Source organism: Ictidomys tridecemlineatus, chromosome 9 (genome assembly GCF_052094955.1).
Source record: "Ictidomys tridecemlineatus isolate mIctTri1 chromosome 9, mIctTri1.hap1, whole genome shotgun sequence".
Taxonomy (NCBI): domain Eukaryota; kingdom Metazoa; phylum Chordata; class Mammalia; order Rodentia; family Sciuridae; genus Ictidomys; species Ictidomys tridecemlineatus.
The window spans coordinates 89,933,231-89,944,915 of NC_135485.1; the positions used below are offsets into that span (position 1 = coordinate 89,933,231).

General features: G+C 37.8%; 1 protein-coding gene across 2 annotated transcripts in view; it reads right to left on the reverse strand.

Moving 5' to 3' along the window:
- The window catches only part of Ugt8 (UDP glycosyltransferase 8), an 81,682-nt gene extending 80,814 nt beyond the window's left edge, over nt 1-868 (reverse strand). The window contains exon 1 of one of the 2 annotated variants that reach the window (XM_021729706.3): nt 250-868. The gene's annotated coding sequence lies outside the window, so the exon portion shown is untranslated. Of the gene's footprint in view, nt 1-173 lie in introns of both variants that reach the window. The other variant, XM_078021723.1, reaches the window with a different exon arrangement.
- Nucleotides 869-11,685: the final 10,817 nt, after the last annotated feature.

Sequence of the window (11,685 nt, forward strand, 5' to 3'; positions counted from 1 at the left end):
GACCCTCGAACCGGTGCCTTGGGGAGCGAAGAGACTGAGGGCGCCCCTGGGGGCAGCCTGGAAATATCTCCTTTACCCTACCCCCACACCCACTACCCATTCCTAATTCCCCATCCGCACTTTCCGATTCCTACCCCCTGCCTCTGGATCGCGGGGAGTTGCCGGGCACTTACCTCAGGGAGCCCACAACGCTCCTCTCCTCCGCCCGCCCCCGTCCCCCTGCTGGAACGCTGAAGTCCCTCCTCTTACCTCTTCCCTAGGCTGCTGCGCGTGAGTTTGAGTGTGTCTGTGCCGCGTAATCGTATCCGGGACCGAAGGGACCTGTGTTTGTGAGCTGGATCAGGTGTCGCCGCCTTTGGTGGCACGGGGGCGTGAGGGAGGCTGCAGAGTTCGCGTGTAGGCTTTCGACGGGCTCTCAGGGCTCACAGTTGATGGCAATACTTTAACCGTGCCTTCTCTAGGGGCCGCAGCGCGCCTGCTCCTCGGCTGCTCCCCGCGGGTGGCCGGGCCCCCCCAGTCGCGCCCCGCCCCGCGCGCGCCGTGAGCCGAGCTGGAGCGCTCCGGGTCCTCCCGCGCCTGGTTCACCGGGACGCGACAGGGGCCGCCGCGCGCTCAGCCTCTCATCACACGCCCCGGGTTTCGAGCACCTCTAGCTCACCCAGCCGGGACATGGATGAGGATGCGCTTGGTGCCACGCGCTCGTAATCTGGGCAAGAGTCAGAGACCAGGAACCAAGGTTTTCGCCTGTGGGGTGGCTGTTGGCCAACAGGCTGGGACGCTGGTGAGCTCTCCCGACGCGCAGAAGCTGCTAGCTCTGGGACTGGCACACGCGGCCCCGCCTCCTGTCTCCCCCTACTATATGATCCTGAATCCTCTCGCCACCACCCGGCTGGTCCCCGCGCCCGCCTTTTTTTCATCACGTGCACGCAGGGAGCTCCGCGTGTTGGTAGTGCGCCTTCTCTCACCTTCTCGTCATCCTGTGACACACCTCCCCAACAAATTAAAAAGTTGCTCTTGGACTAGTGGGTGGAGGAGATAGGAGAAAGATGGGAGGGGAGGCTTACGTGAGTAGACACCTATGTTGCCGCCAACTCAGGCTTCAGTTCTGGGCCACAAGAAACGGAAAGCGTCGGAAAACGTGGGTTTGAGGATCTTAGGAAAAGTATATTGGGTTGCTGGGCGTACATCCCTCCTTTGGGGCTTGTGCTGAAAGAGCCATTTATGTTTTGCTTGGTTGAGTCTGTGGCGACTTTATTCTGACTAATCTGTGTTTGCCAGCAATATATCCTTGCCAACTTGGCGTCTAGGCCAGGAAGCAACTTTGCCCAGGACCTGCTGGAGCAGCCTTCCTGTGGCGCCTCAGACCCTAGAGGCCGAAAATATTTAGGTGTCCAACAGTAGATTACGGGCTTCTTGAGAACCAGGCAAGTCTAATTAAAGTTGAAGTTTATCCTCAGAGCCTGATGAACATTGTTTTCTGAATAGATAGGCATAGACATATGACCTCATATAAGTACATATATACTGATGTGAACTGAATTGATTAGTTCAGACTTTTAGAAAAGTAGAAATCATATTCCAGAAGCCGAGGTGCCGCCATTGCACACAAACATATTTTTAAATGTTGGGAAATGGAAAAAAAAAAAAAAAAAAAGTCTAGTCAGGCTATTCTTCCTTTCTTACAAACACAGATCCAAGGACGCGTTGGATTTTCTGTCCTTAGATAAGAAAATGGAATTTGTGTTTTATTTTGCTTATTCTTACATAATAATAAATGGAAAAGTAAGTATACATTGTCTTATTAAGTTTATTATGTAAGTTTATTAAGCCTAAATTTAAGAAATGCAGGACCTGCAATCCATATATTCAAGTCTGCTCGCCATTGAAAACATTTTCAAAAACCAATTTCAAAATGATAAAGAACATTCCTTCTTTGCACATTAAAAATTGAATTTTCCCAGACTTTGTACCTGACCTAGAGAAATTACCATACAGTATATTCCTTATTTATATTTCACTAGAAAAACTAAAATAAAGATTTTACATAACATAAATAACAGTTAACAAAAGAGCTTTAAAGAATCTATTATCTGAAATGTCAGCCTTTCATTTTAATCCATAGTTTTGATGATGCATATGTAAATTCTTGTTTAAATATTAATTAGAAATTAAAACAGTAACCTCAGCTTTTATTTTGTGAAAATCTTTCCAAAATTTGTGTCACATTATGTGCTTAATAAAATCATGAGCTGATCATTGTGTAAGATTTTGTTAGACTCCTGGATATAAAAGGAATTACTATGTATTATGTGTGGCTATGTCCATGTATATTGTTTCAGTGGTCTAGCTATTGTCTTCAATATTTTTATCTAATGATTATTGCTACTGAGAGGGCATTCCATAACTTAAGACGTTAGTCAATCTCTCTATAAACACTTTTTTTGAAGTTCGAAACTATAAAAGCAAGAAATCAAAAAGTTTCTTCCTCTCCCCCCTTTTCTACCTTCCCTTTGTCTGTATATATTTCTACTTCTACATCTATCTCTACCTCTCTTCCCATAAATGCACTACTCTTAGCATATAACATTATTGACAGAATAGTTGGATTAAGTAAATAATGGAAGAATTTGCTCTTTCATTTACCCATCTTTATTGAAGGATGCATATTTTGTATATTTAATCTATCCTTCAAGTTCCCATCCAAATTAACAAAGATTCTCCTTGTCCTATTTAGTTTACAGAATGTTGAATTGCACAGCATATCTTTACTAAGTTTCAGTTAATGTAGAATATGGTGTTAAAAATTCCTCAATGTTTCTGTATATGACTGGCATTAGTTTACTCAATTTATTTTTAAATGCTTGTTAGAATTCTTCATCCATTTAGATTCGTATAATTTTATTGAAAAATATCAATCACCACATGAGAGATATAGCTTAACTTGATAATCATTAGCCATTAAGTTCAGAACCAAACTGCGTAGAATTAAACTTCAGCTTCACCATTTGGCATGTGAATATAATAATATTATTTATTTAATAAAGTTATTGGGGGAATTACAGGAATTAAATTGCACAGAACACAGTTCTGACACCTGCTATATGCCAAAAAAATGTTAACTTAATGTCATCTGCCATAATTCTAATGAATAATAGAAGAGTTAATCAACTTTGTGAGTGTTTTGGGGCTGTTATATTTACCGACAAATTTATTGTGGAATTTTCACATTATAGGACTCAGCACATTATAATAAAAAATTCTGGCTAGGTCCTTTGCTACCTTTCTTAATTTTAGGATTTTACATCTCATACAACATTCTAATAAGATCAAGTTCTCCATGCTTGTCCATTTACTATGACAAGAATATTAGTATTTCTTAAAAACCGTTCTTAGATTCATTTTATTCATTTTTATTCATTTAGTAAGTACTTGGTTAAACATCCATTATATGCTCAATTTGGTATGCACTATAAAGAATATATTCCATTATCACATGACAAAAATTATTTCATGGATCCTGCCCTTTGCCGGAGAAAGAATTAATTTACAAACATTTAAAAAATTATATGAGTGCATAATCATAGCTTATTTGAATGTAATCAAGCATCAAATGCATAGTAAGAAGAAGAATAGGTATGGAAAAGAGATAAGAGGAGATTAATATCAGCTAGATTTGTTATAAAAGGTGTCTTGGAAAAGATTATATTTGACTTAGGGCCTGAAGGTAGGGTTTCCAATTTTATAAGAATTATTGGGTACTTTGTGTAAGAATCAAATAGTCTATTATTAGTTCTTCCCGGACAATTTTATATGCCAAACAAATAAACCTACTATCTTAAAGTGCATAGTGTTAAAAATAAAAAGGTAGCTTTTGTGTCTTAAACTTGAAATCTATTGCTGTGTTCAGTTGTACTTTTCACTATTTTAATTCAGGTGAGCAGACAATTAAGCACCTTTAGGGGCAGACCCTGCTAGACACTCTAGCCACAAAATTGACTGCAACGTAATCCTCAGAATGGTGGGGCAGAAGACCAACCATATTATGCATGTAATCATAGAAGAAGAAAGCACAGAAGTAATTCAGAGGAAGTATTTTAACTGCGTGGAAAAGTCTAGGAAGACTTTCCAAAGAACTGATGTTGAACTGTGTTTTAAAGGATAAATGTACGTTCAAAAGTCATCAAAAGGACAATTTAACTACAGGGGATTTTCAGTTTCTATATTTCCCTCTCATTAAATTGATCTATTGCTGACCATTATCACCTTAATGTATTTGGTACTGCCTCTGGTACATTCTCTGATAAAAATTGCTTATATTCTTTTTCCCATTTTCAAGTAGAAATAATACAAATATAACTTGCTGACAAAGAAAAGAGTAGATCATAGATTGCTAGATACATATATTCATGTAACATTTTAAGGGAAAAAGAATGAAAAGGTGGGGATGGGTTTTAAATGAAGAATTCTGCTCAAAACAACTCTGTGGGTTTTACTCACATGGCTAAAAAAGCAGGGTTTTAAAAAGCTATTACTCAGATATTAAAACACTTGCAAGAATACAATTATGTAATTTCATGATGGTTACTAATTTAAAGCTAATATATTGTACAAATTTTTATTTAAAACTTTAAAAAAACGGCACCTCCTACAATCCATTATGAACAGTACAGTTTTATATCTTTGGACCCTGTAACACAGATCATGTAATGTAAAACACAGCAGAATGGATTTGCATTCACTTGTGGGCAGAAATATAGGTAGCTCTATGTTCCAATACTGCTTTGCTATCGGTTCCAATCATTTGAGTGTATTGTTTGGGGACACCTGAAAACTTCACTGACTTCACAAACCAACCCTGCTCTTAGAGTACTATAAGACTGCTTAGGCTTTGATGCTTTTCTCCATAATAATAATGAAAATTAGGACTTCCACCTTGAGTCCATAACAACACATAATGCTAAAAGTGATCTCATTTAATCTTTATTTAAAAAAAGCCTGGAGGTAGATAGTATTATTATTGAAGCAGGAAGATCAGTCACCCATGGGCAGCCAGGATGAGGGATTTTCTTTCAAGAACAGGAGGAAAGGGGACATCATGCCAACCTGAAAGGAGAACTTGGATCTGAAAGACATCCTGCAACTTGCTACTCCCTGCCAGTGTTAACCATAATGCCTCCTTCTGACCTAGAATACCTACTTCTGTTCCTCACAGCTGCAACCATAGCAGCCTTTCCTTCATTACCCTTGCCCTTACCCCTAGCAATGGCCAACCACAAGCAGACTCCCTACCCAAATGCTTCTTTTTTCTAACAGACATGTCAAAAAACACCAGTTAAGACCCGTACTCTTAATTATTTAATAAGGGATTAAAATCATGTAGTTCTGATGGACTTATTAAGCTTAGAGTTCAGAGAACTTGAATGGTTCATGCTAGCATTCCTCATCCCACCAATCACCTGTGCTGTGTCATCAGATATGCTTTTAAAAATTCCTAGATAGCCAGGCATGGTGGCACAAATTTGTAATCCCAGCGGTTTGTTAGGCTGAGACAGGAGGATTGTGAGTTCAAGGCCAGCCTCAGCAATGGTGAGGCCCCCTAAACAACTCAGTGAGAACCTTTCTCTAAAATAAAAATACAAAATAGGGCTGGGGATGTGGCTCAGTGCTTGAATACCCCTGAGTTCAATCTCCAGAACCAAAAAAGAAAAAACCCTAGACAGGGGTTAAGGTTGTAGCTTGGTGGTAGCTTGCCTAGCATCTGTGAGGCACTGGGTTCAATCCTCAGCACCATATATAAATAAATAAGATAAAGGTATTGCGTCCATCTATAACTAAAAATAATAATAAAAAAAAATCCTGGACAACTGATACCAGTTGGCATCCCTCTCTTTGGGACCTTCCCCTTGTTTCAATTACTCTAATAATCCTGTTACTTTGCTCTCACCCTTGTGTCCATAGATTTCATTCCTTGAATTCACAAGACAAAGAAGCCTGACTACCTAGATCCAGTGTTACCTTATCACTGTTTAAGGGAGAGTAGCAGAGAGTTAAGCAGCAAAACTAGGAATTGAATCATGCTCTGCTTGAGTCAATGGTCATGCCATGAACTGCTTGAATAATTAGGCAAAGTCATCAATGAAATGCTGCTTCCCAGTCAAGTGCACAGTAAAATGAATCATTAAGTAATTTCCAAAACTCCATGATGAATCCAGTTGGGCTAGTTTAACTAAGTTATGGAAACATCAAGTATGTCTTATATAATCAGGCCTTTCAGGACTGGAAAGTTTGTTATACTAGATCCTTATATAGCCTATATCAAGTCTCTGACAGTGATAACAAGTTGTAAAGGGGAATACGTCATAGTATAAGACATCAAAGCTAAGGCTCTGTTCAAAATTCATCTTAGCTCCCCTTCCTACCCAGTTTATAGGTGTTAATTATTATTACAATCCTTCTATATTTAGCCTGTAATGCTCCAGGGAATAAAAAGTTTTAAAATATATTACAGTGGTAGCACTATAAATTATTTTATTTGACATAAATATATTCCAAGCTCCAGGCAAGAACAACTAGTTCCAATATCCATCAGTAGGTGAATGAGGTCATGTTCTACCATATCTTCTATATTTTTACAGATGCTAATCTTCAGATCTTTTCATTAATCACACATCCACATACAACAGCTCTCAGATTCATTGAGCATAATTCTAAAACATCAAAATAGTCTGACCTTTTCATCATATATCCCTGGTACCATGATAGACATTACTAAACATTAATTTCTAAACATCAGTTTACTTTCATAATCAACTTGCCTTATTGAGAAGATAAAAGGAAACCTCAGAATCCATGATTATTTTTAGAATAATATTTTCTGCATTTTAACATAAAGAGCTACCCATATTGTTTTCAAGAAAGAAGTGAGGAGCTTGCCCTGGAACATTGGTAAAGTGTTAAAACACTGGTAAAACCTTAAAATGTAGTTACCTTAAAATTCTGGAGCTTAAATAGTCACTCAATTCAGGCTTGAGTTCTCAGATGAAGCTACTAAGTATATGTTTGCTCATAGTGTCAGCCCTTCCAAAGTCTGCAAAGAGCATAGACTTGTGTTTTTTTTTTTTTTTTTTGGTACCAGGGAATGAACCCAGGGGGTCTTAACCACTGAGCAACATCCCTATACCCCACCCCAATTACTCCTACCCCACTTTTTTTCTTTTCTTTTTGAGACAAGGTCTCACTAAATTGCTTAGGGCCTCACTAAGTTGCTGAGGCTGGCTTTGAACTTGTGATTCTCCTGCCTCAGCCTCTTGAGTTGCTAGGATTACACCACACCCAGTGAGCATAGACTTTTTTTTTTTTAGAGAGAGAGAGAGAGAATTTTTCAATATTTATTTTTTAGTTTTCGGCGGACACAATATGTTTGTTTGTATGTGGTGCTGAGAATTGAACCCCGGCCGCACGCATGCCAGGTGAGCGTGCTACTGCTTGAGCCACATCCCCAGCCTGAGCATAGACTTTTATGCGATTGAAAAACAAAAGCACTAAGAACTTCGCCTCTAATGATCAGACTTATCAATATTTTAATAGCATGTATTTTACTTTATGGACTGAATCTTGTTTTGAGTATTTCTACCTCTTTGTTTTTCTCTCACCACTTTCCTTGTTTCATGTAATAAACCATATTGGTATAGTAAATAAACTGTCTGAAGAAATAGTCAATATAAAAGGGTAAGCCAGGTAGAAAAAATATGGTGGTGAACAGCATTATTTCCATAATGTGAGGACATCAGGGTTGTGGGATATTTTTCAGGGTATAATTAGAAGCAAGGTTCTTACTGTGTACCAGAAACAGACTACCTATTACTTTTTTAAAATGTGATGGCCAAGTTAAAGCTGTCTCTCAAAGAACCTCACCCCCCCCCCCCACTGGTGCATAGGCCTATCCACAAGTAAGGCTGTATGCTGGACTGGTAGTCAGTGACAGGTATGATCCAGTTGCAGTGGTACCAACCTAAGAAAGGAGGCTGAGGCCTAGAGGTCAGATCATCCAATGATGGGTAAGAACCATATGTTGAATTGGACAACCTAACAGGCACGGTCCCTAAGCCACATTGCTTGTTATTTATTTAAACAAAAGGGGGGAGATGCTGAGAGCCATAGCCAAGTAGGAATGACGCATGGCAATTTCCTTGTCAGACTACCCAATGTTGCTTAGAGGGAGGACTCTGCATTGTGGAAATGGGCTTGCCTTGGACCCAGGTCATTTGCAGTGACATTGCATGAATGTTTGAGAGTTTTGGTTTGAAAGGTGACCCTGCTCAGGGATTAGGGTGGCTCCAGGTTTAGGGTGGATCCTGCTGGGAATAGGGCGTATCCTGCCGCCTCAGGCGCTACTCCTTGAGTTCTGTTGAGTTCTCGAGGGATTCAGAGGGTATTTGGTACGCAGAGCCCAGTGGAGGGTGTATTTTCCCAGAACGTGCGTGTAGAGTGCCGGTGAGAGTTCAGGAATAAAGAGTTGCTGTTGGAATCTACAAGGCTTTTGTGGTGGCTCGGTTATTTTGTGCCCAGACAGACTGAGGCATTTATGTTTATAAAAGCCTTATGCTTTCATATCAAAATAATTCTCTAACAGATCATCTCCCACAAACCATTTGGTTAAATAATTACCTGTCATTAAACATACCCAGGGTTTTAGATTTCACTCCTAACCCTGTTCAAGTGATAACTTTTACAAACACAGATGGAATACAGTGGCTTCATAAGATGCTTTTGTGTAACTTTTCTGTTGCAAACAAAAATTGACTGGTAAAATATAAATGGAGGTGGGAGGATAAGACAAAGAGGAATTTATAAATAAGGTAAACATTTTCATAAACTAGAAATAGACTAGAAATGCAAAGCAGGGAGCCAGCCTGGGGCCAAAGGCTGTGACCTCTGGACTAGAGAGACAGGACCTTGAAGTAAGCAATGTGTGTGCTTTTAATATGATGTTTGCTTTTATATTTTATAGAAATAGATAATTAATATAATATTCAAAAAACTATATATTCATCTACCTGTATAGGTAGATATATATCTAGCTTTTTTGAATACTATATCAATTCAAAAAAACTAGATATATAGCTACCTATATAGGTAGATGAATATATATATATATAGTTTTTTTTAATACTATATTATCTCCATATAGAAAGAGGACCATGTCCAGGCTTACAGCTTGAAACTGGAGGCATATGGGACTAGAATTGGAACAAAATGGTGAGTTACCTGGTAATGTGGAAAACTGTGGCTATGGGAGGAATGAGGACTCGAAACTCTAATCAAGTTGAGTTGTTAGCTAACTCTACTGTCAGGATCCATGACAGACAGAAAATCTCCCCAGAACAGAAGCTTACTAATCCTGTTATAAAAGTTAGATGGGGACTGGTATCTTAGGCATGCCAGGTGAAAAGCAACTACTGGTACCTGAAAGCTATTGGTCAAGAAAGTTAAGACCAAAGAGAAAAGGAAATCATCCCCCCTTCAGTCAAAATAAGATATATACACAAATCCAAAGGCAAATGAAGAACTCTAAACTTAAAGAATGAAAATCACAATGCTGCAAGCATGAATTCCATGCAGGTGAGATTAATTTTGTGGTAGCTTGATACAGGTTTTAAAATATACTTGATGAACGAATAGCATTTACTAAAAGTCGTACGAATTTGAAAACAAGGACATGTCACAAGAAAAATTTGAACAGGCAAATGAAAATAGAAATCTTAAAAATTCTTTGTGTGAAATAAATTCTACATATTTGTGAAAGTAGTAAGTAAATATGAAGATGTTTCTGAGAAACTCATTCAAGATAGAGGAATGGAAAATACACTCACACATACACGTGAAAATTTAAAGACCTTAAGACTATTGCCTCACGATACACGTAACTTGTGTTTCAAAAAAAAAGTAGGGAAAGACTATCAAGAGAAATACAAAATAATACCTAAGATTTTTCCAAAATGTACGAAAGACTGGATCCTTAGATCTTAACTGATATCTGGTTGTCATGAGATATCAAAAAGCTCCTATTAGAAGAGACAAAGTTACTGATGATCTCTGAGGACACTTGATTATAAACAAGTACACAAATGCGTACTTGAAAATATCTCCACTCTTCCTCCTTGAAACTTGTAACTCTAACCAAGTTGTTGGGGAAGGGGAGGAAGCATCAGATAACTCCCAATTTAGGAATACCTGATTAGTATTTATCAAACCTGTCAATCATCAAAAATAAAGTCTAAGGAGCTATGGAAGCACAGACAAGGACATTAGGTAAGAAGCAAAGTAATCTGAATAAAGTGTGAATTTTAGTTAATAATCATGGATTAATATCAGTTACTTAATTGTAGCAGATATACCACATTAATGTAAATAATAAGATGTTCATCAGTGGCAATGGATATGGGACACTGGAAACTTTTTACTGCTTTTGCAAACTTTCTGTAAACTGAAGTTATTCAAAAATTTTAAACTATTAAAAATAAAAACTCCTAGTTTCATTTTAATTATCAGATATAGTTATTTATTCTACCCCTCATGTTACAGATGAGAAAACTGAGACACTTTAATTACAAGCACTTATTAGATTCTACTAACATTTGGAGGTAGTAGAATAGTTATTAAATTGTTATTGTTATAAATTGTGAATACAGGTTTCTGTGAAATAGCCTAAAATTAACTTTATTTTGGATTCTGCAGTTTTAACAGAATGATATAAAAAAGCAATTATAATTTAATCACAATTAATGCTTATTTTTCAAGCTTTTATAGTGGTACTGAGACTAAAGTAGACTGCAAAATCAGCCAATGTTAGTGTTTAATCCTGCTGAGGTTTGTTACTGAAATATTTTTGCAGCCCCATGCTAGCACTGATGCACTATATGTAAAACTAATGAGAAGCATTCAGTCTTAAAAGAATATTAAACTTTTGCTGCTCCTTTTCTTCTTTAGTCATTGCCTCTTAGGTATTTCTTAAAGTTTTCTACCTTTCTTCTTTCTACCCTTTCTATTTTCCAGTAGTTCCCTAGAAGAGAACGAATCACCTTTCGCAAAAAAGGTGCAGTCCCACTCATCCCAATTATCAATGTGCTTTTTTGTCAGGCTGATTTTTCTTATTTGTTCTGTCTTCTAAATGTCTGCCTTCATAGTGGACTGACTCACTGAGTCAGCTCTCCCTATTGACAATAGCTTTGGAATTTCACTCTGGTGAAACTTCACTCTTACTAGATGTGTGTGAACTTATGTATATCTCATGCAACTTATTAATGACTCACTTTTGCAGCTTGAAAAAATAGCAATAGGATTACCGACTGTAAAGTTGTAAAGATGTAATGAGGTAATGTAAAAGAGAATGTTCTTAAGTCTCTGGTGTTTTAAAGATGTAATTCACTAAATGTCATTTCTAAGAATAATTTCTAGTTTCTAAGGAAACCCAAACACTACATGGGAAAAAATATATTCATTTCTTATTTATCTTCAGAAATCAAATCAATTTTTCCTAAACTTTATACAGTGAACTTTGACTTAGTCAACTGAAATCTTATGGGTTTAACTGAAGTCTCATAGATTGTTGCTATTAAAATTATGAACATTATTCTTCACAGTGTACTAAAAGGTTATTCTTCACAGCGTACTAAAAGGGGGGAA